This window comes from Pseudorca crassidens, chromosome X (assembly GCF_039906515.1).
Source record: "Pseudorca crassidens isolate mPseCra1 chromosome X, mPseCra1.hap1, whole genome shotgun sequence".
Lineage (NCBI taxonomy): Eukaryota > Metazoa > Chordata > Mammalia > Artiodactyla > Delphinidae > Pseudorca > Pseudorca crassidens.
The window spans coordinates 33,666,096-33,692,241 of record NC_090317.1 but is presented as its reverse complement, the minus strand read 5'-3'; the positions used below and the strand labels follow the sequence as shown (position 1 = coordinate 33,692,241).

The window sequence follows — 26,146 nt, the reverse complement described above, 5'->3', positions numbered from 1 at the left end:
TTTAAACAGGTCATTAAAAAAGAATATTATCCCATTCCATCAGGATGTAGACTTCATTCAGGCAGTGATAAAATAAACTGCATTAATATTTATACAATTTTGGAAATATCAAGTCTACATTTTCATAGCTTAGATCTTATTACTGTACCTTACATGAAAAAAAGATACAATTCAAGTGAAGAATTTTAACTGATTTTTTTCATTAATACTATGTGATATCTATATCAAAACTTTTTAAAAACCTGAGCAAATGTCTTACTTTGAAACTACCATGGGAATATACAAGTTAGTATTTTATATATAACGTGGTAGATGCCATTCAGAGTAATAAATAGGACATTTTTTTTGCATTTTTTTGTATGTATTTACTTATGTTTTAATGGTTGTTTCTTGGGTTTTGCTTTGTTTGTGGGATTACTATACCAAAATGATAACATTTTTTTCTAGGTTCCAAGTTTACTTAGAAAAGTGTATGATGTTGTAATTTAGGGTATTGAACCATATTAGTTTTATGCAAATTAGTATTTTCTTTTTTTAGAAACACAATTCCAACCACCTTAACTAAATATGGCAAATTCAGTGGCTCATATATCCAAACTAAAATAAGGTAAGGAGTAGTACAGGACTTGGAATTGATGGCATCCTGGAATTTGAAAAGTGTCACAACCACCTCCTTACCCCATTGTTTTACTGCTTATTTCAGCTCTTGTGCATGTGCTATCCTCATTCTCTTAGACTGTTCTATGTGTCAGGAAATGTGACTATTATCATCTTTAAAGAGCCATCCTTACAGATGATCATCCAGGAGAATTGAGAATGCTTTCCCTTAATTTCCACCTTGGAATAATTGAGAAGGACTATAATTGACTTATGTGGATCAAATCATGGTCCCTAGGATAATTAGAGTGACCAAGAGGCTAAGGTACTATTACAGACCCAGCCTGAGAGAGTAGCCTCCTCTGGTTGGGGGAGGGAGCTTCCACAGAACCATACAGATTAGCGAAAGTAGAGTTCCTCAAAAGAAGGAAGACACTGGTAACAAAAAAAGGGAGGAGAAAATACTGGAAAGACAAAAGCAACTGATGTCCACTACATAATCCAATAACAAAATTACATACATATATACAAATATATGTATATCTACACATACATGTATATACATATGTATATCTCCTTTTAGATCATAAGTAGATTTTTATAGTCATGTTTATATAGATCCTATATACTATCTATTAATATTATTTCTGATTTATTCTATTTTTATTGTGGTATAATTGCAAATTAGTTTTTAACAGATTAGTTTTTTGTAGAAAGATTTCTTGGATTGTTCATGAATTTTCAGTTTTCCACTGACACACATTTGTTTTCTTGTTAACAATAAATTTTAGCTCACCACAATGATTTGATAATTAACTCCCAACTTTTGCATACTGGTGTTACTAATGAGTAAATCAGGAAAAAGAAATTTAACAATGAATTTTGCAAAACAGAACCCATTTTCTAAGAAAATATTTAGAAACTAGGAGACATGATTTTTTTAAAAGGAGAAACAATGCTATTATTAATGAAGTGGATGTGACCTTTGTGATAACATATTACTTTTGCTTCCTTTCTGTGTGCAATTTTGTTCTATATAAATGATGTTTCTGGATAAATCAGTTGTTGCCGTTTACAGAGCAACTGAAAAACAAATCTCTTTTAGTGTTCACAAGAGCCCTAGAAGCTAGGTTACTTATTTGTGTCTTAGAAAAAGATGAAGCAATATTGATTACTTTGACTCTCTATTTTGTCTTCTTTAATGTATGTGCTGGTGTTTTTTAATGCAGACTTCTCACTGCCATAATGCTTTGTCAGCCTTCACATATTATTTATTAACATCTTTGTTTTTAAAGATGAAAATATGAACCACAGATAAATTGAATGATTTAACCTAGATAATACAGGGTAGGATCAGGGTAGGGGAGAGCCTTTGAGTTTCTGTCCTCTTTGCAGAACCAAAATGAATCAGTTTTAACAGGAAAAACCTCACAGTGTAAAGGAACTTTGCTAAGAAATTATGAAAGTGCAAGTTAATTAGAATACAGAGCTACTTGCAAGGACTGACAATTATTAACTACATGTTCTTGGGCTGGCTCAATTTCAGGCAATTTGCTGCTAAAAGAAACAAAAAAATTTCTGTTAGTTTTCACTCTTGCAGAGAAAAAAAACCCTTCAAGGCACCAACCAAGAAATAACTGCTCTATAAGGTGCAAAGAAAGCAGATTTTAGATTTAAATTTTTGAGCCAGTGTTTTTGGTGGCTTATTCTCTTTGCTATATATCACAATTCTAATTATATCAATAGTTAGTGAAACATTTTGGGAGCTCGTGTGCTTACCTAAGTGAATAGCTGAAATTGTTCAAAAATCGATGTAGCTAGTGGGAGATAAGTGTGAGTTTGCCTTGTTTTAGGCAATAGATACATTTCTGAGAAGTTATATGTAACTGAACTTTCATTAAGTCATATTTTAAGTGCATGGATACTATCTATAGCACCTCACGAGTCTCCTGAATTCACATAGGAGGATGACTAGAACTACCTGCTAAAAAACAAAATTCAACTGAGTACATTTTAAAGATCTAATTGGCTTTATTGAATGATTCATGAGTAGGGCAACACATCCCATCTAGCAGATAGAAAGGAGCTCCAAGGAGTTGTACAAAATGGAAGCCCTTTATAGGCAGAAGGGGGGAAAGAGTGGATTATTTCAGTCTTAGGTAACCTACCTATGGGGATGGAAGGAGACTATGTGGCAGATTATTTTATTGGTTCTGACTAGAAAATTCCAAACTGACCAATTAAGACTACATTCCTGGGGGTGGTTGTAACTGTGGTTAGATCAGGTATTAAGTCTTCGTTTGCTGACATTGAGCTTAGCACAAGTAACTCCATTTGGGGCCTATTGTTTCTTTTTAAACACACTGAATTGTTCCCGTTTAATTTTCTTCCCCCTCACACTTTAATCAGATTAGCATCGTATCCTTGAAAATTAGATATGTCGTTCCTATTTAATGGTTTATTAATTTGGCATATCACCTGCTTATAGGATCTGAAGGTTTTGGTATTTGAGCCTTTGTAGATAAGAGTTACACGCCCCTGCTAATAAAATAAGTACTGCTAGAGGCTCTGAAGTAATTCTTTTCTCAGAACTGAAAGTATTAAAAATTGGTGGCAACATAATTATAGAAATAAATGAAAAGTGAGAGCATACTAAATAAAGTTTTAGTCCTCAATACTGAGTTTCTTAATTGTGCTTAGTCCATAGTCGTGATGTGAGTGGCTGAGGGGCTCGGGTATGGGCCAGACATTGAGAAGAAGGTGAGTCAACAGAGAATGGTAGCTCAAATAATCCCAAAGTAGATTCTCGAATACAGCATTTTTCAGGAAGGGACTGTGAGTAATTGGAGACGAAAGACATATGAAAACAGCCCATAGAAAAGCGGAAGAGGGCTTCCCTGGTGGCACAGTGGTTGAGAGTCTGCCTGCCTATGCAGGGGACACGGGTTCGTGCCCCGGTCCGGGAAGATCCCACATGCCGCAGAGCAGCTGGGCCTGTGAGCCATGGCTGCTGAGTCTGTGCGTCCGGAGCCTGGGCATCCGGAGCCTGTGCTCCGCAACGGGAGAGGCCACAACAGTGAGAGGCCCGCGTACCGCAAAAAAAAAAAAAAAAAAAGCGGAAGAAAAGGCAGCACTTAATACCTCTATTGTTTTGGGAGACAAAAGAATTTCTGAGCTGGTGACAATAGTCCCTGTTCTATTGAATGCCAAAAAGCCACTTAACAGTTACAAAAGAGAGGAAGGAAGTATGAGGAAGCTCAGGAAGTAACAGAGGAAAAAATATATATAAATATCAGGTGGTGACAGGAATGCAAACTATGGAAGAAAATAGATACATTAGGGCTCATGTAAAGAAAGAAGTGCCTTAAGAAAACAGCATGAAGGTGATAGCTCCATAGAGGAGAAAATAATGAATATGAGAAAATACAATGGAAAGCCTGAAAAACAGTCAGCAGCTTCCCAGGGGAGCCACCAGGGGATCAAGAGAGATAGAAGAAGGAAGGAGAGAGAAAAAAAACAAAACCACGAATGAATGACAAAGAATTAGGGAAACAAGCTGCCCTAGTTGGAAGCTGACTTTGAAAGTATAAAGGGCAAAGTCAGGAGAACTTAAGAAAGTTTAAAGGGAAACTTGAAGAATTATTTAAAATCAGACAACCAAGTGTAACACAGTTGAAAGCATGTGCATGCAATGTGTAGTATAAGAATGCAAAAGGCAGGATTATAAAAATGCAGAAGGCTGTGGTGGTTTATGCAATTTCAGGTCAATAAATCAGATTTAATAATGAAAAAACCACTTTTATGAAAAGGGGTGAATATCGATTATTTCTGAATGAACTATATCAGTCACTAGATTTTTTTTTTACAAAACAAACATAGAAGAGTCATTAAAAATGTGATTGTGAGTGGGAAGCAGCCGCGTGGCACAGGAATATTGGCTCGGTGCTTTGTGACAGCCTGGAGGGGTGGGATAGGGAGGGTGGGAGGGAGGGAGACGCAAGAGGGAAGAGATATGGGAACATATGTATATGTATAACTGATTCACTTTGTTATAAAGCAGAAACTTACACACCATTGTAAAGCAATTATACCCCAATAAAGATGTTAAAAAAAAAAAAAAGATTCTGGGAAAACGTATACAAGAAAAGAATCTAAGAAAAGAATGAGTATATGTACATGTATAACTGAATCAATTTGCTGTACACCTGAAATTAACACAACATTGTAAATCAACTATACTCCCATAAAATTAAAATTAAAAAATAAATGTAAAAAAAATGTGATTGTGGATGAGAAACAGTATTTTGGCAACATGCTTTGATTCTCATTTTCCAGTGTGAACAAAGGTTTTTATTTTCCATTTTCCAGTATGAACAAAGGTTTTAAAATCAGCATGTCTATTTTCCTCAACTTCAGGTATCTGCAGGTAGTTTGCTTAACACTGCTCAGTTCAGTAATAGTTTACTAAATGCCTACTGTATGCAGGCACTATGCCAGGTGTTGGGGACCCAAAAAAGATTCAGTTATATTTGTTGTTAATTAATTGCTTCCAGTCTCACAGAGGAGAGAGATATGCAGACAAATAATGAAAATAAAATGGCATGAAGGCAGTGATGGAATAAGTATGAGATCCACAAGTACTGTAGAGAAGGGAATGGTTGGCACTGTCAGAGCAGGCTTCACAGAGGACATGATATCTAGCAGTGTTCTATGTCATGACTCTGAGATGGCCAAGCATGGAAAGGGTCAAAGGTCATTCCAGACAGAAGAAATAGCATGTGCCAAGACAGGGATGTCTTAAAACAGTGCAGTCTGTGTAAGGAAGGAAAAATAATTTTCCCTCTACCATTCTGAGTTCTTGGCTGAGACCCCCTATAATAAAAGACAGGTTAAGAAGTTTATTAACATGTGTACCTCCTGAGTACATGAGAGATACTCAGGAAACTAACTCCCTGAGATGGCCCAAGAGACCACCTTAAATGCTGTCTTCAGCTAAAGACAAAAGAGGATGTTGAGGATAGTGGTTTGGGACTTCAAAGGGGAGGAAGGCAATTCACATGGAGATGGAAAAGCAAAATGTTTGGTAAATAAATATTTACTGGGCCAGGCAGAAACAATGAGACACAGCGTGGACTCTGATCTCTAGGCCCTCTTTGCCCCCCACCACCATCACACTGAGCCCATATTCTTTGCAGCTATCTCTGGTCATAGCTCTATTCTGGGAACAGGCCCTCTATCTAAATTCTTGCAGTTAGGGGGAAGGTCAAAGTTTCTTCCTGAGTCTTTTGGGCCTTGATTGTTTTCAGCTTGAAATAATCTGCATGCCAAAGAGACATTTTGGGGTGGCAAGTTTTGTTCCCCTAAAATATCCACAGTCCTTGGCTCCAAGGGACTAGTAGTACATCAGTTCAGATGCAGGCATTATATTCTCCATTTTTCCCCAATTATTTCATGTAAGTGTTTTCCACATATGATCATGACAATTATAGTACTAAATCCATAGTGCCTAGTATACTTTTCAAGCATTTGGGAGGATATTCTATTTTCACTTATCAAATTCAGGTTTTCTTTCAATACTATCTAAATATTATGCAGAAACTATTAACAGTTGGGAGCACATTTTGTCATTTTCGTCTGCCGGCGAACAATGCAAATAGTAATTTTTATTCTTGTGGGGTTTTTTCTTGATGATTAATTTATTTTGATTATTCCCAATACAATATGATACAGCAGTCTTTCTTTTAGAATAGAGAAACACAGTGTTTATTGCACTGTAAATTGCATTTTTCTCTGAAAGAATGCTTTGTTTTTTCATAGGTGGGGCACAGGTCAGGGAAGGGAGAGGATGTCAGCAGGGCTTTTAGCTGTAGCTCTATCAGCCTGAGAAAAACAAGGTAGTCTTTTAGGCTTTCCTCTTTAGTTTTTTTAAATATCCATATAACATCATTCAATCATTTCGTCATTGAATGACAGGTGAGAAGTAGGATAAAACATGGTTTTATCCACATACAGAGTGGTTCTGTCATTTTGCATGACTTCCTATGAAATGGAAATAGCACAAGACTGATTTGTCAGTCTTTTTTGGCATATCTGGAGAATGAGGACAAAACGGATGGCATAGATCTCTAAGTTGACTAAATTTAATGTCAGTTGTTACTCTATTGCAAAGTATCACATAAACAACTAATTAATGCTTACTAAACACAGATGAAAGGAAAATCCTAAAGTCCAATTTTCATATCATTTACAAAGTAAAAGAAACCCATCTGATACTCAGTTGAATGTATTGAGAGGATTCAGAAATCACTGGGTAACTCTGAAGGTAGGTTTTTTAGTTCGTTGTAACACATCATTCCATCTTTAAAACCATTCAATGCCTTCTTATCATCATACCATGACTTCAAACACCATAATGATAGGGTCCCAGGCTTTTCTCTCTAGCTTTTTCTTAAACAACTCATTCACTATTCCCCAGCCTCAGTGGCTCACACCCACCTTAAGCCATTTGCATTTGATGCTCTTTCTGGAACACTATTCTCCCAGATCCTCAACTGACTAATCCCCCTCTTTCTTCAAGTTTCAGGTCATACATCACTGTCTCAAAAATTCTACCCTGATGACCCCATCTAAACTACTCACCCTCACCTCTCATGTTTATCCGTTTTATTTTTCACAGCACTAATACTATATAAAATTATCTTATTTGTTCACTTCCTTATTGACTCTCTCCCTGTCCCTATATTGTAAATTCCATGGTAGACAGGACCTTATCTGTCTTGTTCACAGCTATATCTCAAGCAAGCAGTTTGCATGTTTATTGAAGTAAGAATGATAAGTAATAAAAATAGACCTCAGCCAACTAATTGATTAAATCTTAGGTCTAGTTCAGGGTGGTGGAATTGCATAATGATGTAAGAGAAAAGATTGAAAAGATTTCAGAGAAGAGATACAGAGATGATGAAAGGATTAGAAAATAAGACCTATGAAGAGGAGAAAATGGTGATATGAATTGGAGTATTACTACTCCAGAGAAAGAATCCATTATAATTGCTTGTTTTTTATAGTTTACAGACTACTTTTGCATGTGTAAAGTCCCTTAACCTTTCACATAATAAATATGTAAATTTGTTATTATTATCCCTGTTTTACAGGCATAGAAACTGCGGCACAGAGAATTTAACTGACTTGTCACATAGTTATAAGGTATAATTCATGTTTTCTTAGTCTCATGTCCAATATTTTTTTCCATGACACCACTTTTGGTTTAGTCTGCAGAACAAGGAATTTAATTTGGATGTAATAAACAAAGACATTTCTTATTACAGTTTGTAAATTCTGGTAAGAGTTATCCCAGGTTGTTCCCAAATATCTTTGAAATGCACTTGGAATAGATATTCATCTGTCTGGTATGGTTTGGGAAAGGGTAAAGGATATGGCTAGAGGGTAAGAGATTACTTCAATATGGTCTCTTCAAGTGCTAAGATTTTAGTATAGTCTTTTGGCCAAATTTTCGACTTTCAGAATAAATCATTTCAAATTTATTTAACAGTTAAAATTTGACCAAATGATACTACCTTTTGAGCTTTATATCACAGCTGGACTTGGCTCTAGGATGTGCTCATTGCATGGGCTGTGTATATTTTTATTCAATACCCAGAGCGTGCAGTGTGAACATAATAGAGATTGAAAGACAGCCAGAGGGTAAAACACAAATTATTAAAAAGTAATTTTGTGCTTTATGTAGATTTATTAACTCTTCATTTTAAGCTTTGTACTAAACCTGCCTCCGAACTTTCAATTCCACAATCTAGATTCCAAACTCATAACTGGAATCTGCGTACTTCTATTTTTATAATGGATTTTTTTATTCCTCTTTTATTTAGATTAAAAATTTGTTAAAATTTCACATGGGTAGTCAAAGTTAGCTTTCAGTAACGGAAGAATTCTTTTAATAGAACTATAAAAAGCACATTTGGAAGAACATAATTATTATGATTTTTTATCATTTTATTGATATTTCTTTGCTGACACAACAGATGCTATTTACAGTTGATAATTAAAATCTCCATAGTATGATTTTACCCCATGATAATATTGGTGAACATATCATCTTGTGATCAGCTAAATGGATGTTTCTTTAACCACCTTGTTAAAAATTTTCTATAATTTCCAATATTTTTACAATGAGAATCTATTACTTCAATAATTATAAATTGATTTTATATCCTTAAGTTGAAACAGAAAAAAAATTTCCTAGAGTATTAGAATGAATTAGTTTGATTTGACAGCTGTGTGATCTTTGCATAAAATTCCAAATATAAAATATACTTGCTCCAATCATGACTATAGTCCTCATAATTAGAAAATTGTTTTGTTATTCTTATTTTGGTATCTCCTTGCTTATATTAAGAACCAAAAGCTGGACTTTTAGACATCTAATAGCAAAATATATATTTAGAAGTTCTTATTAAGAGACTTGGACTTGGTTCAAAAGATGAATAAAAAGATATTATACAAAAGAAAAATAACAAAAGTACATTTGAGTGAACCTATAAAACAGAATAGAGATAGAAAATGGGCTTATAGGGAAAGAGGAATTTTAATAAATGCTCATTTGAAATATTGGGATATTTTCTATAATATTATCAAACAAAATTATGGTGTAATAGTTTTAAAGAAAATGTCAGAATATGTTCAACACATTGTGTTTCTTCATGCCTGGCATATAGCAGGTCCTCAATAAGTATTTGTTGCAAGAATAAGAGAACCAACAAGTCTTATTTGAGCACCTGTTATGTGGAGGATAAAAACCTACGAGCCAAACAGAGCTTATGATCTAATATGGGAGAGAAGAAATATAAGGCTGATGCACAAATAACCACTACATAAGAAAGTGTGTGATAAGAATAAATGTATCTTGAAAGGTCGAGGAAAGCCAGATCATTTCCCATCTGGGAAGGTTTTAGAGAGAAAAGGTGACTTGAGCCTCAGAATTAGTAAAAATTAAGTGAGCAAAATTATTTATTGTAGAAATTTAAGCAAATATATAAAGATTACTAATCAATATTACTATAAGACACTTAATGAATCAAAAACAAATATCAGATCATCAAGAAATCTTTTTATAATCATCGATTCTTTAAAATTCCATTTGCCTTTTACCTTCTTATAATATGAAATAGTCTAGGTTCCTGGAAGCCTCTTTGTCTCTTGGCTTTGTTTTTCCTTAATATGTCACATATATCAATTCTAGTAGAGCATATGCAAAACATTTCAGTAATTACTCTGTCAATCATTTTATTCTTCATGTTAAACTTGTAGCCTAAGTTATTAGAAATTAATTTAAATCATGAAAACAACATTAGTTGTTTCTAGTATAAAAACTTGTAACTGTTTTCCTTCCTGGGAAGATCAAAGAGTTTAATTTTTTTTCTCTTTATTTCCTCTTTGGTCACCTTTGTGAGAAGTACCCAGTATTAGGAAATGTTGATTTCATCAGGGTAGGGAGCGGTGTTAGGAGTAAAGCAAGCTGATTGCCCCACCCAAGACATTTATGCCTATCATATGAATGATATGAAAATCACTTGGATTCTAAGCTAGTTTTCTCACCCCTTTCATGCATATTGCTCCTAACCCACTTTCCTATTTATCAGATAGAATTTAGCTACGCCCATTTTCTTTTTCCTCTTTTTCCTTCTCTATCTCCTGTTTCTTCTTATTATTTATTAAGTGTACAGAGATCATGCAGGTTTTGTTCACCATTCTTTACCAACTACTAACACAGCCCATGGGCTTGAATGAGCATCCATATAAATATTTGTTGAATAAATTAATAACCACTTGGTCTGGAAAAGAAAACCCAATTAAATATAGCAATCTAATCAAGAAACACAATATAGGAAGATCAATCTGACTCCTGAGTATACACAGTGCATACTAAAATAAAATGCAAATGCTTTTTATTTTATAAACTCTTAAAATATTTCTACTACTGCTTCTCTACCCAACTCTGCCTAAGAGCACAGAAGACTTAGGGCCTGTCTGCCTCACACCCCTTCAACACTTTTTAGCTGTGTAACCTGAAGTCAGTGAATTCATATTCCTGAACTTCAGGTTTTCTCAATATAAAATCTGACTAATAATATCTTGTCAATCTGAAGGCAGTGGATTGAATGAGAAAATCTATTGCTCCAACTTATTATGGATGAAAATGTGAATATAATTTTTCAAAATTTATGTGGAAAAATGCATGTGGAGTATTTTGCTCTTTGCTTATTAATTAAAACTAATTAGTTACTGTAACTAATTCCACATGGGATTCTAAAACCCCCTAAATTAAAAATAATACATAAATATATATATCTTTTAATAACAGAACTCATGACACCTACTTAGTAATGCTGATTAATATTATCATTTCTAAGTATGTAATCCGTGACATTTCTAAACACAAATTTTTAAGATCAAAAGCTTTGTCATACACGATTGTATCCCTAGATGTTTAATAATCCTATATTTTGAAGGATTAAAAGTTAAAGAACCATTGATAATGGCCCTTCAATTGAAGTAATTGTAGAATACTTTTTATTGGTGAGCTCCTTTTTTTTTTAACTTGCACTGAAATTTTATCCATATTGTTCTTTTATTCATTTAATTAAGTTGTATCTAATGTCTGGTATTGTGCTAGGAGCTGCAGATGCAACGATAAATAAGACTCAATCCCTCTCCTCAAAGAGATCAAATTTTATTGGGAGAAGTGGGCAAGTAAGCCTACAATTAAAATACTGTGTTGGAAGTGCTACAGCAGGAGTAGCCCAGGATGCTTTGAGAGCACATGAAAGCAGTGCTCCTAGAGAATGTGGTATCAGTGTTGCATGTCTCCTGCCTATTCATGTCCTTCCCACAGAGGTTGAAATGCAAATTATTTAAATATTTAATGTCTAACTGAGAGATGTAGCAAGAATTTATTGTTTGATTACTTTGAGTTTTGTACTACAAGGAACTACAAAACACGTTTCTGGGACTAGCGGTAGAGATGAAAAGAAAAGGAAAGAAAAACTAAGAAACAAAGAGGCAGTTTTCACGAACCTAGTAAGTAAATAAGGTATGATGAGGAATCAGATGGTCACGGGTACAATTCCTGGAAATTGCGAATTATGAGGTTGAATGCAATCTGATAGGTGACAATGCTAAGGATTTTTCTTAGAGGGTAATGTACTTAGATTTTTTAAGTACCAAACAAGACACACATTTTGAGTTGTGTGCATTAGGTTGTAGAACTAAACATTGCTATGAGGGCAATTTGCCATTACACTACTTCTTTAGATGTGTTAAATGGTCTGGCAAACCACGTGTCCAATCTGTTAGCCAAAATGTGTTAATGTGTTATAATGGCTACTTTAATATCTATTCTTAACTACACTCCTTCAATGTGTTCTCAACCCATATTAGTGTATTGCTAATGAATTATGTTAATATTCTTTTGCTGTATATGCTCATTTCATGGTTATTAGTTACTTTTTTCATTGTTCCTCAACTTCTTACGTAATTTCGGCACATATCATAGACTAAGTGTTCCTTTACTATATTTTTACAAATAATTTTACAACTACCTCATGTACCAAGCCAAAAAATGTTAGTAAATGAATTGGTTTACTAAAAATGCTAGAGGAGCTATATCTAGATCTGCCATTTCAGGAGACTGATGAGGCTACACATTGTAGAAATCTTTTCTGCCTCTTAAATTCCTTTCACTGGTTTGACTGGATTCTTTTGGAAAATACTGTACCTTCCCAAGTTTTTTTTGCGGAGCACAGGCTCCGGACGCGCAGGCTCAGCGGCCATGGCTCACGGGCCCAGCCGCCGCGCGGCATGTGGGATCCTCCCGGACCAGGGCATGAACCCGTGTCCCCTGCATCGGCAGGCAGACTCTCAACCACTGCGCCACCAGTGGTTTGAATTGACCTGCTCATTTGAATTGACCTGCTAATTAAGGTTACAGAAATAACTTGCTGAATCATAGCACACTTATTTTGATTATTTCCATCCTGGCTTTCTTCATATTTTCATTATTATTTCAAATATGCATTTACTTTTTGTTTGCATGGTAATTTCAGCCAACTTACCTTCATTTAGCTCACTTTGTACAAGAAAATGAATTATCTCATTGTTTCATCCATTTGATTGATTTCTGCTACTGTATATACTTTTGAACTGTCCCAGATATTTTCTGAGCTTCTCTATTATCTTTTCTGAACTTTTTATCTCAGAATCACCTATCATTGTTTTATATGCTAACTTTGTTACTCTTGGATGCTTTGTCTCCCTGCTTATTGTTTAACTGGAGAAATTAAAGATGGAGAGAAAAATAATTAGTTTAATTTAATCTCCAAATTTATTCCTGTCCTCTCTGCTTTTACACAGTGTTTTTCCTAAGGTATTGCTTCAACATGAAGAAAAAAGAATTCTCATTTAATCACCCATTGATCCATTTATTCATTTATTTTGTAACTATCATTAACACAGTTGGTTACAAAGGAATGGATATATCCATTAACTTCTTAATGCAATAAATTCCTATTTCCACTGAGTCAAGTTCTCTTTTGCTTTACCTTTAACTCCCTGTAGTCTAAAAAAGAAGAGAGACAGAGAGAGAGACAGAGAGACAGAGAGAGAATATATATATATATATATATATATATATATATACATATATCTCAAGCATTGCTTAGAAAGCGTTTGCTAAAGTTGAGTCAAGTGTCAGGTAATATCAGGTAATTTTTTTTTCTGGAATAGATTTGAAATTGAGCAAAAATTATCTAATATGAAAATATTCTGTTTGAAATAGCCATCCATTATCATAGACCTTATACAAAACCTTCTCATGGAAATGAATATTTTTTCTGAAGTCATTTTTAGATATAGTCAAATTGTATCAGGTCATATAGTTTGAAAAGTTAACACACTGACAATTTCATTTAATTTCAATTTGGTCAAAAGACATCTTGCCTTGAAAAGGGCATCTGGGAAAAAGAAACAAAAAATTAAATATACTTATATCATGTTTAACTTGGTAAGGAAAAGGCCTAAGTTATCTCAAGAAATGAATATTACATAATAATAAAATAATAAATAAATAATGTTTACAGTGAGATAGTCTTAACTCCAGAAATGAATTTTCAAGTTGTGATTATGAAACAATCTTATAAATAAATAGCTGCAGCTCAATGAAATTGAGAGGCATGTATCTTCAGCATAATTCAATTAGTTGCTATGTCTTTTGTCACACTTCCTTATTTTTAATAAATTAGTTTAAAATAGAAATATTTTCATACATTTCCCATAACTTGATTGCTCTTTCATTTCAAAATAAGGATGGAATGGAACCAGAAAAAAAAATCATCTAAAAAATATTCATTCAGGGCTTCGCTGGTGGCGCAGTGGTTGAGAGTCCGCCTGCTGATGCAGGAGACACGGGTTCGTGCCCTGGTCCGGGAAGATCCCACATGCCGCGGAGCGGCTGGGCCCGTGAGCCATGGCCGCTGAGCCTGCGCGTCCAGAGCCTGTACTCCGCAACGGGAGAGGCCACAACAGTGAGAGGCCCACATACGGAAAAAAAAAAAAAAAATTCATTCATGTGATATTTTATGTTTTTAAAGACCATTGATGTTTTAGGGTATTTACCTAAATTACCCTTCATTTTTAATTGTTTAAATCCTTATTTGCTGGCAATCAATAGCAGGTTACATGCACAAAACCTGTGATAATAAGAATATGGGCAAAACTTTTCTGCTTTATAAATAATTCATGCAAATTCAGCAATGCAGCCTGAAAATGCATTTTTATAAACTACAAGTAATATGGAAAGTATTAAGTGATATTAACAAGTAACCAATTTTAATGAATAGAAGAAATCTGTTTTAATGTGATAAGTCTACTTCCCTTAGGATACAGTTTGTCTAGAGCAGGCATGAATATGTTTTTATACATCATGATCCACCTAATCAAATTCTTCAGGGGAGGTAATTATTTTATTTCACTTTCATATTTTTAGAGTTCATAATTTCCATGAAAAAAAACTGATTATTGATAACTATAGCTTAGAACTCCTGAAGAATAAGCTAAAAGCTTGTTCTTTTCTTTTGATGCCTTCTTTAAAACTATTGACCCTTGCCAATTAATTGATGATTTGGGAAGCAGTCAATCATGCTCTGAACATCTAATGCATCTAGGCTAAAAACCAAGGTACCTCGGCTTAAAATCTCTTGGTTACTACTGGCAAAGCCCTGGATTTATTCATCTTTGAATTTCTAGTATGTAGATCAGTATACAGTAGTTTCTCATTAAATGTTACTGACTGAATTAATTAGTTCCTTTCAGCAGGCATTTATAGGGCACCTGTTATTCTGCCTTCTGTCTCCAAACTCCTACTATACTTCTTGTTTGTACTGTTTTATCAGTACTATTTTAATACATACCCTGTCTTATGATTGTTTCCCTAGATAGTTTAGGACTTTATTTTATTCATATGTAGTTTATCAACAGAATTAAATTACATGTTCCTTGTAGGTAGGAATCAGGTCACTCATTTCATTTGACTCTTTCATAAAGCCAGCACGTAAATACACAATAAATATTTTGCTGGTTAATTTGAACAGTATGAGAGAACATGAAAAAAATGCTGCCATATTCCCTTATACCACTCAACAAACTATTCCACAAAGTAACATGTATTTTAAGGGAAATGAGAGTATATATGTGTTATAAAGTAAAAATAATTTTTACTCCAGAATGTCAGCTAGGAATGCTGAAAAACAAACTTGCATAAAATAATTTGTTTAGAAGAACAAATCAGTGCTGGGGGAAGTCTTCTATTTTTTATCTTGCAGAATATACTCATTTCTTAAATTTTGAGTTAGGTTTTTATTTGAAATTGAGTTATCAATTATATTTACTGCCTAATTTCTTATTTCATGGATAATATCTTGGTCTTCTGTGCCTATTTACTTTCCAACTAATATTAAGACTAGACTGCAATATGTGTGTACTTCATTGTTTTATTTTTATGATCTAATGTTTCCTTTGTTTACCAAAGAGGTTTAAATAATATGAAAATAATGTATTCAGTATACAGAGTTTTTCTGTGCATATCTTAATTACCCAATGCCAAGACTAGAGATTCAAAGAATAGGTTTTGTACATTTAAACCTAGTAGGTTTATGAGTATGACTTCACAGCATCTATAATCTCCTAGGATACCTAGCATGAGACTCAGTAACAGCAGCAGATAAGATATACTTAATTTTTTCATTCTTCTCAAATCAATCAGTATTCAACACTTACCAAGGAATCTATCTATAAAAAACTATATCTCACATATCTATCCATATTCTGCCGTCCTTTTGGCTTCCAGTACTCTCAAATCCCTAAGCTGTTTAGGGACCACTATTGTAATGCCCAACTGTGGGTTTTTCTTAACTTTTACTTAAATCTCCCAAGCAAACACACACATCGATCAAGTCTTACTTTCCCTAGGTCTCATTCTTTTTTAACGTTCAATTTGCCAGTTAATCTACAATGCTATAGTAGTCAGCTTGTCAGCCCTTTCAGATAGAATCTTACTGCAAACTAGCCATTTCAAAATGTTTAAACATATGTAATGAATTTTTATGTATTGTACAGCCAATATGTTGCTTCATTCTATATTGATTTTTCTTTATCAGCAATTATCTTCCTCTTTGGGGCTAAAATAAATGCTGAAATAAAAGAGTGGCAGAATTTTTCAATATTATCTGGGAATACGAGATGAAGAGATTGGCTTTTTGAAATAACAAGGCATTTTAATACCTCACTTAGTACTTCTTAATTTCATATTTATCACACTCATGATACAGAATGTTGACAAGTACATAGAATTATTGAATATTTTGCTTAATTTTGTTTACATAGGTGTGGATATTATAAAGTTACATCTTTCTTTTTTTTAACATCTTTATTGGAGTATAATTGCTTTACAATGGTGTATTAGTTTCTGTTTTATAACACAGTGAATTAGTTATACATATACATATATCCCCATATCTCCTCCCTCTTGTGTCTCCATCCTACACTCCCTATCCCACCCCTCTAGGTGATCACAAAGTAGAGAGCTGATCTCCCTGTGCTATGCGGCTGCTTCCCACTAGCTAACTACTTTACATTTGGTAGTATATATAAGTCCACGCCACTCTCTCACTTTGTCCCAGCTTACCCTTCCCCCTCCCCGTGTCGTCAAGTCCATTCTCTACCGCTCCGTCTTTATTCCGGTCATGCACCTAGGTGCTTCAGAACCTTTTTTTTTTTTTTTTAGATTCCATATATATGTGTTACCATACGGCATTTGTTTTTCTCTTTCTGACTTACTTCACTCTGTATGACAGACTCTCTAAGTCCATCCACCTCACTACAAATAACTCAATTTCGTTTCTTTTTATGGCTGAGTAATATTCCATTGTATATACGTGCCACATCTTCTTTATCCATTCATCTGTCGATAGACACTTAGGTTGCTTCCATGTCCTGGCTATTGTAAATAGAGCTGCAATGAACACTGTAGTACATGACTCTTATTGAATTACGGTTTTCTCAGAGTATATGCCCAGTAGTGGGATTGCTGGGTCATATGGTAGTTCTATTTTTAGCTTTTTAAGGAACCTCCCTGCTGTCCTCGGTAGTGGCCGTATCAAATTACATTCCCACCAACAGTGCAAGAGAGTTCCCTTTTCTCCACACCCGCTCCAGCATTTATTGTTTGTAGAGTTTTTGATGATGGCCATTCTGATTGGTGTGAGGTAATACCTCATTGTAGTTTTGATTTGCATTTCTCTAATGATTAGTGATGTTGAGCATTCTTTCATGTGTTTGTTGGCAATCTGTGTATCTTCTTTGGAGAAATGTCTATTTAAGTCTTCTGCCCATTTTTGGATTGGGTTGTTTGTTTTTTTGATATTGAGCTGCATGAGCTGCTTGTAAATTGTGGAGATTAATGCTTTGTCAGTTGGTTCATTTGCAAATATTTTCTCTCATTCTGAGGGTTGTCTTTTCATCTTGTTTATGGTTTCCTTTGCTGTGCAAAAGCTTTTAAGTTTCATTAGGTCGAATTTGTTTATCCTTGTTTTTATTTCCATTTCTCTGGGAGGTGAGTCAAAAAGGATCTTGCTGTGATTTATGTCATAGAGTGTTCTGCCTAGGTTTTCTTCTAAGAGTTTTACAGTGTCTGGCCTTACATTTTGGGCTTTAATCCATTTTGAGTTTATTTTTGTGTATGGTGTTAGGGAGTGTTCTAATTTCATTCTTTTACATGTAGCTGTCCAGTTTTCCCAGCACCACTTATTAAAGAGGCTGTCTTTTCTCCATTGTATATTCTTGCCTCCTTTAACAAAAATAAGGTGACCATATGTGCGTGAGTTTGTCTCTGGGCTTTCTATCTATTCCACTGATCTATATTTCTGTTTTTGTGCCAGTATCATACTGTCTTGATTACTGTAGCTTTGTAGTATAGTCTGAAGTCAGGGAGCCTGATTCCTCCAGCTCCGCTTTTCTTTCTCAAGATTGCTTTGGCTATTCGGGGCCTTTTATGTTTCCATAAAAGCAGTGAAATTTATTTTTCTAGTTCTGTGAAAAATGCCAGTGGTAGTTTGATAGGGATTGCATTAAATCTGTAGATTGCTTTGGGTAGTAGAGTCATTTTCACAATGTTGATTCTTCCAATCCAGGAACATGGTATATCTATCCATCTGTTTGTATCGTCTTTAATTTCTTTCATCAGTGTCTTACAGTTTTCTGCATACAGGTCTTTTGTCTCCTTGGGTAGGTTTATTCCTAGGTATTTTATTCTTTTTGTTGCAATGGTAAATGGGAGTGTTTCCAGAATTTCTCTTTCAGATTTTTCATCGTTAGTGTAGAGGAATGCAAGAGATTTCTGTTCATTCATTTTGTACCCTGCTACTTTACCAAATTCATTGATTAGCTCTAGTAGTTTTCTGGTAGCATCTTTAGGATTCTCTATGTATACTATCATGTCATCTGCAAACAGTGACAGCTTTACTTTTTCTTTTCCAATTTGAATTCCTTTAATTTCTTTTTCTTCTCTGATTGCTGTGCCTAAAACGTCCAAAACTATGTTGAATAATAGTGGTGAGCGTGGACAACCTTGTCTTGTTCCTGATCTTAGTGGAAATGGTTTCAGTTTCTCACCATTGAGAACGATGTTGGCTGTGGGTTTGTCATATATGGTCTTTATTATGTTGTGGTAAGTGCCCTCTATGCCTACTTTCTGGAGGGTTGTTATCATAAATGGGTGTTGAATTTGCTGAAAGCTTTTTCTGCATCTATTGAGATGATCATATGGTTTTTCTCCTTCAATTTGTTAATATGGTGTATCACATTGATTGATTGGTGTATATTGAAGAATCCTTGCATGCCTGGGGTAAACCCCACTTGATTATGGTGTATGATCCTTTTTTTTTTCATGGACCCAGTAAGATATTACAACTAGTTCAGACAAGAACTCAACATACCACCTTCACAGTCAGATAGGGATGCCGAAATAAATTTGCAAATGTACGCAAAACTGGGCAATAGTCATAGGTTTACAATTACTTGCATTTTACTAGATACAATTTGTATTTCTATGGACAGAAATTGTTTGCATTACTATCAGTTTTCTGCAACTTCTACCTCTAAAGAATTGTGAGATAGTCTTGCCAAGGACAAAGGTGGAGGGACTTCCCTGGTGGTCCAGTGGCTAAAGACTTCTCGCTTCCACCACAGCAGGCATGGGTTCCATCCCTGGTTGGGGGAACTAAGATTTCACATGCTGTGCAGCTCGGCCCCCCAGAAAAAGAAAAAAAAAAGGACAAGGTGGAGATAACCCAGTTGAAACCATGCACCTTGGACTGGGACTCAAACATAGCCAAAACTCAGATTGGGACTTGAACCCACATGGCCAGGACTTGAACCTGGCCAAAACCTGGATTGCGACTTGAACCCATGAGGCTGGGACTTAAACCTGGCCAAAACCCACAGTCTTCCAACTGAGATCACACACCTGGTTTCAGAACTTAATGAAGCTCAGGTTCTTGATGTCACATCGCAGAAAGAATTCAGTGAGAGACAAAGTGATAGATAAGAAGTAGATTTATTTAGAGAGAAACACACTCCACAGACAAAGTGTGGGCCATCTCAGAAGGTGAGAAAGGCCAGTGTATGATCCTTTTAATGTGCTGTTGGATTCAATTTGCTAGTATTTTGTTGAGGATTTTTGCATCTATGTTCATCAGTGATATTGGCATGTAGTTTTCTTTCCTTCTGACATCTTTGTCTGGTTTTGGTATCAGGGTGATGGTGGCCTCATAGAATGAGCCTGGAGTGTTCTTCCCTCTGCTATATTTTGGAAGAGTTTGAGAAGGATACATGTTAGCTCTTCTCTAAATGTTTGATAGAATTCTCCTGTGAAGCCATCTGGTCCTGGGCTTTTGTTTGCTGGAAGATTTTTAATCAGAGTCTCAAATTCAGTGCTTGTGATTGGTCTGTTTATATTTTCTATTTCTTCCTGGTTCAGTCTTGGAAGGTTGTGCTTTTCTAAGAATTTGTCCATTTCTTCCAGGTTGTTCATTTTATTGGCATAGAGTTGCTTGTAGTAATCTCTCATGATCCTTTGTATTTCTGCAGTGTCAGTTGTTACTTCTCATTTTTCATATCTGATTCTATTGATTTGAGTTTTTCCCCTTTTTTTCTTGATAAATCTGGCTAATGGTTTATCAATTTTGTTTATCTTCTCAAAGAACCAGCTTTTAGTTTTATTGCTCTTTGCTACTCTTTCCTTCATTTCTCTTTCATTAATTTCTGGTCTGATATTTATGATTTCTTTCCTTCCGCTAATGTTGGAGGTTTTTTGTTCTTTCTCTAATTGCTTTAGGTGCAAGGTTAGGTTGTTCATTTGAGATGTTTGTTTCTTAAGGTAGGATTGTATTGCTATAAACTTCCCTCTTAGAACTGCTTTTGCTGCATTGCCTAGGTTTTGGGTCATCGTGTTTTCATTGTCATTTGTTTCTAGGATTTTTTGATTTCCTCTTTGATTTCTTCAGTGATCTCTTGGTTATTTAGTAGCATATTGTTTAGTCTCCATGTGCTTGTATTTTTTACAGTTTTCTTTCCTGTAATTGATATATAGTCTCATAGCATTGTGGTCAGAAAAGATGCTTGATACGATTTCAACTTTCTTAAATTTACCAAGGCTTGACTTGTGACCCATGATATGATCTATCTTGCAGAATGTTCCATGAGCACTTGAGATGAAAGTGTATTCTGTTGTTTTGGATGGCATGTACTATAAATATCAATTAAGTCCATCTTGTTTACTGTATCATTTAAAGCTTGTGTTTCCTTATTTATTTTCAATTTGGATGATCTGTCCATTGGTAAAAGTGGGGTGTTAAAGTCCCCTACTATGATTGTGTTACTCTCAATTTCCTCATTTATGGCTGTTAGCATTTGCCTTATGTATTGAGGTGCTCCTATGTTGGGTGCATAAATATTTACAATTATTATATCTTCTTCTTGGATTGATCCCTTGATCATTATGTAGTGTCCTTCTTTGTCTCTTGTAATAGTCTTTATTTTAAAGTCTATTTTGTCTGATGTGAGAATTGCTACTCCAGCTTTCTTTTGATTTCCATTTGCATGGAATATCTTTTTCCATCCCTTCACTTTCAGTCTGTATGTGTCCCTCGGTGTGAAGTGGGTCTCTTGTAGACAGCATATATATGAGTCTTGTTTTTGTATCCATTCAGCCAGTCTATGTCTTTTGGTTGGAGCATTTAATCCATTTATATTTAAGGTAATTATTAATATGTATGTTCCTATTATCATTTTCTTAATTGTTTTGGGTTTGTTATTGTAGGTCTTTTCCTCCTCTTGTGTTTCCTGCCTAGAGAAGGTCCTTTAGCATTTGTTGTAAAGCTGGTTTGGTGGTGCTGAATTCTCTTAGCTTTTGCTTGTCTGTAAAGGTTTAATTTCTCCATCGAATCTTAATGAGATCCTTGCTGGATTGCATAATCTTGGTTGTAGGTTTCATCCTTTCATCTCTTTAAATATGTCCTGCCACTCCCTTCTGGCTTGCAGAGTTTCTGCTGAAAGATCAACTCTTAACCTTATGGGGAATCCCTTTTATGTTATTTGTTGTTTTTCCCTTGCTGCTTTTAATATTTTTTCTTGTATTTAATTTTTGATAGTTTGATTAATATATGTCTTGGCATGTTTCTCCTTGGATTTATCCTGAATGGGACTCTGCACTTCCTGGACTTGATTAACTATTTCCTTTCCCATATTAGGGAACTTTTCAACTATAATCTCTTCAAGTATTTTCTCAGACCCTTTCTTTTTCTCTTCTTCTTCTTCAACCCCTATAATTCGAATGTTGGTGCATTTCATGTTGTCCCAGAGGTCTCTAAGACTGTCCTCAATTCGTTTCATTTTTTTTCCTTTATTCTGCTTGGCAGTAGTCATTTCCACAACTTTATATTCCAGGTCACTTATCCGTTCTTCTGCCTCATTTATTCTGCTATTGATTCCTTCTAGAGAATTTTTTATTTCATTTATTTTGCTGTTCATCATTATTTGTTTGGTCTTTAGTTCTTCTAGGTCCTTGTTAAACATTTCTTGTATTTTCTCCATTCTATTTCCAAGAATTTGGATCATCTTTACCATCATTACTCTGTTTTTCAGGTAAACTGCCTATTTCCTCTTCATTTGTTTGGTCTGGTGGGTTTTTACCTTGCTCCTTCATCTGCTGTGTGTTTCTTTGTCTTCTCATTTTGCTTAACTTATTGTGTTTGGGGTCTCCTTTTTGCAGGCTGCAGGTTCGTGTTCCCGTTGTTTTTGGTGTCTGCCCCCAATGGCTAAGGTTGTTTCAGTGGGTTGTGTAGGCTTCCTGGTGGATGGGACTAGTGCCTGTGTTCTGGTGGATGAGACTGGATCTTGTCTCTCTGGTGGGCAGGTCCACGTCTGGGGGTGTGTTTTGGGGTGTCTGTGACCTTATTATGATTTTAGGCAGCCTCTCTGCTAATGGGTGGGGTTGTGTTCCTGTCTTGCTAGCTGTTTGGCATAGGGTGTCCTGCACGGTAGCTTGCTGGTCATTGAGTGGACCAACTGTGAGTAGTAGTAACTCACCTAGTCTATTAAATAACAGACTAGGTAAAAATCTTGCCAGTAGGATATCACCTCTTATTCTTTTTGAAATTGCCAACAAAAATTGTCAACAAATCAGACACTATATTTTGTTTTGGGAATAAGTGAGGAATCACATGGATTTAGGAAGAAAAATCAACCTAAAATAAAATGTGTACAATAGTATTGCCTTTTATTGTAAAGTACTTGCATAAGTAACAGGAACATCATGATGCCTAATGTAAATGTCCGAAGTATAAGAGGGGCTACTCACATGAAAAAGTACTATGAATTTTCACACGACACATTCAGACCATAGCAGATACGTAGTTGCATTCCGTGTGAAGCTTTGAGTGAAAATATGACAAGAGGATCAAAAACAACTGAAATCTATGCTTGCAATTTTCATCCAAATCTCTCAGATGAGTCAACAAAAACCAAACACACATTTTTAAAAAAATCATTTCCATCTCCTTGTAGTTTTTGTTTTGCTTGTGCTTTTGGTGAATTGGTTTTATATGATGCTAAGATCTCTGAAACAGCAAGGCTATCTTCCAAATTTAACCACCATCGAGTGAGGGAAAAGTGTTTCTAACAAACCTGTGTTTGCTTTTAATTATTTATTTACTAGGTTGGCCTTTCTTCAGAAGATAAACAGGAAGACAATAAGTCAACTTACCTTGAATGTATTTTTATCAGTTGAGCCAGAAGGATAGGTTGAATCTTTGTCTCAGCAGGTAGGACTCTCTAGGAAGAAGAATCACATGAGATCAGGAGGGGACAAGGCAGGCAATTTACTAAGGTCCTAATTAGTAACCAACCAGGAAAATCTCTGATTAGGCACATTATGAATACTGACAGCAGTTAAGGTCCAGGCATACAGGAAGTTTATGTCAAAAGACCAAACCTATGCATCAGGTAGACATCCCAGAAATTAGGCAAATCATGAGATCGGTGGAGACTAGACAGGTATATCTCTTCCCCTCTGACATACACCTGTATGGCTGCCACTGGCTGTGAAAGTTATCTCAATTTACCCAAGTACTTCAAGCTGATTTGTAGCTTAAGGTGAAGTTTTCCACAGTGCTGAAAAATGTTCTGTTTCCTCTTGCTGATTTTCATGTAAATTTGTGGTTTCATTTTCAAACAGACTTATTGAGATATAATTTAAATATTTGCTTAGTTTTTGATATGCCTTTCTTCTTGGCACATATACCCTGTAAGAAACTAGAGGTCTCTTTCTTTTTTTAGTATCCATGACACATTATTTTCTCCTTTCCTTAAGAGAGATTTTTCTACTTAAAATGTATTCTTTATCTATCTGATGTAACAGTTGTCATTTTTCCATCCCTATCATTTACAACCTAATTATTTCTTGGACTAAAACCTTTTTATAAGGAGATATGTTTGCCTGTTTCATGCTGCTGACAAAAGATTCATAGTGATAGTAGGCAAAGCAACATGTTCAGTTATCAATTAAATATACTAAGGCAGGGGAAACATTAAATATAAGATCTAATGACCTAGAGGCTAAGCAGCAGATTGAAAACACAAGCTACAGTTGTGAGTATTGAGCTCAATTCTGTTCTGAGCTTGCTCTCTTTGCTTCAGCTCTCTCTGCAGAAATGGAGTAAGTCATGCTAACCAACCTTCAAAGATAGTTGTGAGGAATGTTGCTAAAAATAATAAAATGTAATAGTCACTAACATAATTTTCTAGAGAAATTGAAATGAAAAGCAAACTGAGTATCTAAGAAATAGTTTTTCTAAAGTTTATTCAGAGAACAACCTTTCTAACAATCATCTTATTTCTCTTTACGATTATCTAGTTTTACCATATTAGTGTTACCAAGGTGCCATATTATGTAGGATGAGTCGAAAACTTGAATTCTGAGCAAAAATTACATTTTAGGTTTTGTAATAACATGAAGCAATTCAAGATATGAGATTTGTGTTTGGTTATTTACATCAATATTGAACACACTGTGTTTCTTTTTCCTTCTAGTAGATGTGATTTTTAAGGTCATTTACATTAGAGCTTTATTTTTCCTAACACATACACATAACTATTATTATTTTTTAAGTATAATCCATTGTACAGCCAAATTTTAAAATGTTCTGAAGGAGTTTGATAGTACCTTAAGTTCAATGAATAGCAATATTGGATACTATTGGATACCAAATGCATTGGGTAAATTATTTGTCATAGAGCTTTATTTTTAAAGTACAGTTTATATTTCAGAAAATGCACAGTAACTAAATTACTTCCCTACACTTTTCCTGAATAACCTTTTACTGTATTCTGGTTTTTTGGTTGTTGTTTTTTGTTTGTTTTTTACTTAAAATGTTACTTAGTAACTGAAGCAGTAATGCAAACAATAGAGCTCCCTTACAACATCCTTGCATTATATGTTCATTTTCTGCTCGGATTTATAGTATTCTCTATAGTCTGTGGATTATCAGAATCATTGAACTCTATTTTTAGTCACACTTCATTAATTCAGAATGGACATAAATTGAGGATGATTAAGTAAAAAACAAAAGAAAAGTATGGGGTTTAGGAAATACTCTAAATTCCTTCAGAAACAATAATGTTGTTCACTAGAAACTCCAGGTTTTTTTTTCCCTTGAAAACATTGTTTTTTGCATCATGCAAGATTTCTTAGCAATGTGACTGTCACATTATATCAGAACAGACAAGTGAGATGATGGGGCACTGTTAATTTGACCTTGAGCAATGATTTCAAACATTCTATAGTATTCAATGATATCTATTATTAAAATAGGTTACAGCAAGACCTTTGCTAGTTACTTCAATCATTACTTGTTATCACTATATAATTATGAAAATAATTTAATAGTTTTACATTTTTATAATTCATGGTATCATTGAACTATTAATCATTTGTTTCTTGAGTTTTAAGTGAACTCTGGGCTCTACTAAATAGAGGAAAACAATGTCACATTGTGGGGGGCTTAATATATTCAAACCTGTAAGCAACAGTTCTATTACACTTATGTTCTTTTTGGTTTTGTGAATCTATTGTATGTTTTTGATTTGTAGTTGTAAGCAACAATTCTAAATAGTAGATTATGAGCTAATCTGAAAATAATACTATCATTTATAGAATCTGTTGCTTTTTAACAATAAAAGATCCCTAGAGAACAACAATAAAGTATTACTTACAACAGTGCATTCAGCTGTCCCCCGGATCTGTCTTTTGCTTCAATGGTGTTTGGACAGAACAGACCCAGGGACGCCCCTTGCTCCAGCCTCAACCATCCTCCAACCCTTTTTTCCAGTCGCAGCTTTTGGAAACAGCCACTCAGCCATCCTCAGCTTT

At 34.9% G+C, this 26,146-nt stretch overlaps 1 protein-coding gene and 1 pseudogene across 1 annotated transcript in view; both read left to right on the top strand.

The window, feature by feature from the left end:
* HTR2C (5-hydroxytryptamine receptor 2C) overlaps nt 1-26,146 on the top strand; it is a 258,251-nt gene that overhangs the window by 54,707 nt on the left and 177,398 nt on the right. The gene's annotated exons all lie outside the window — the stretch shown is intronic.
* Nucleotides 1-26,146, top strand: part of LOC137216597 (ferritin light chain pseudogene) — a 36,390-nt pseudogene that overhangs the window by 9,541 nt on the left and 703 nt on the right.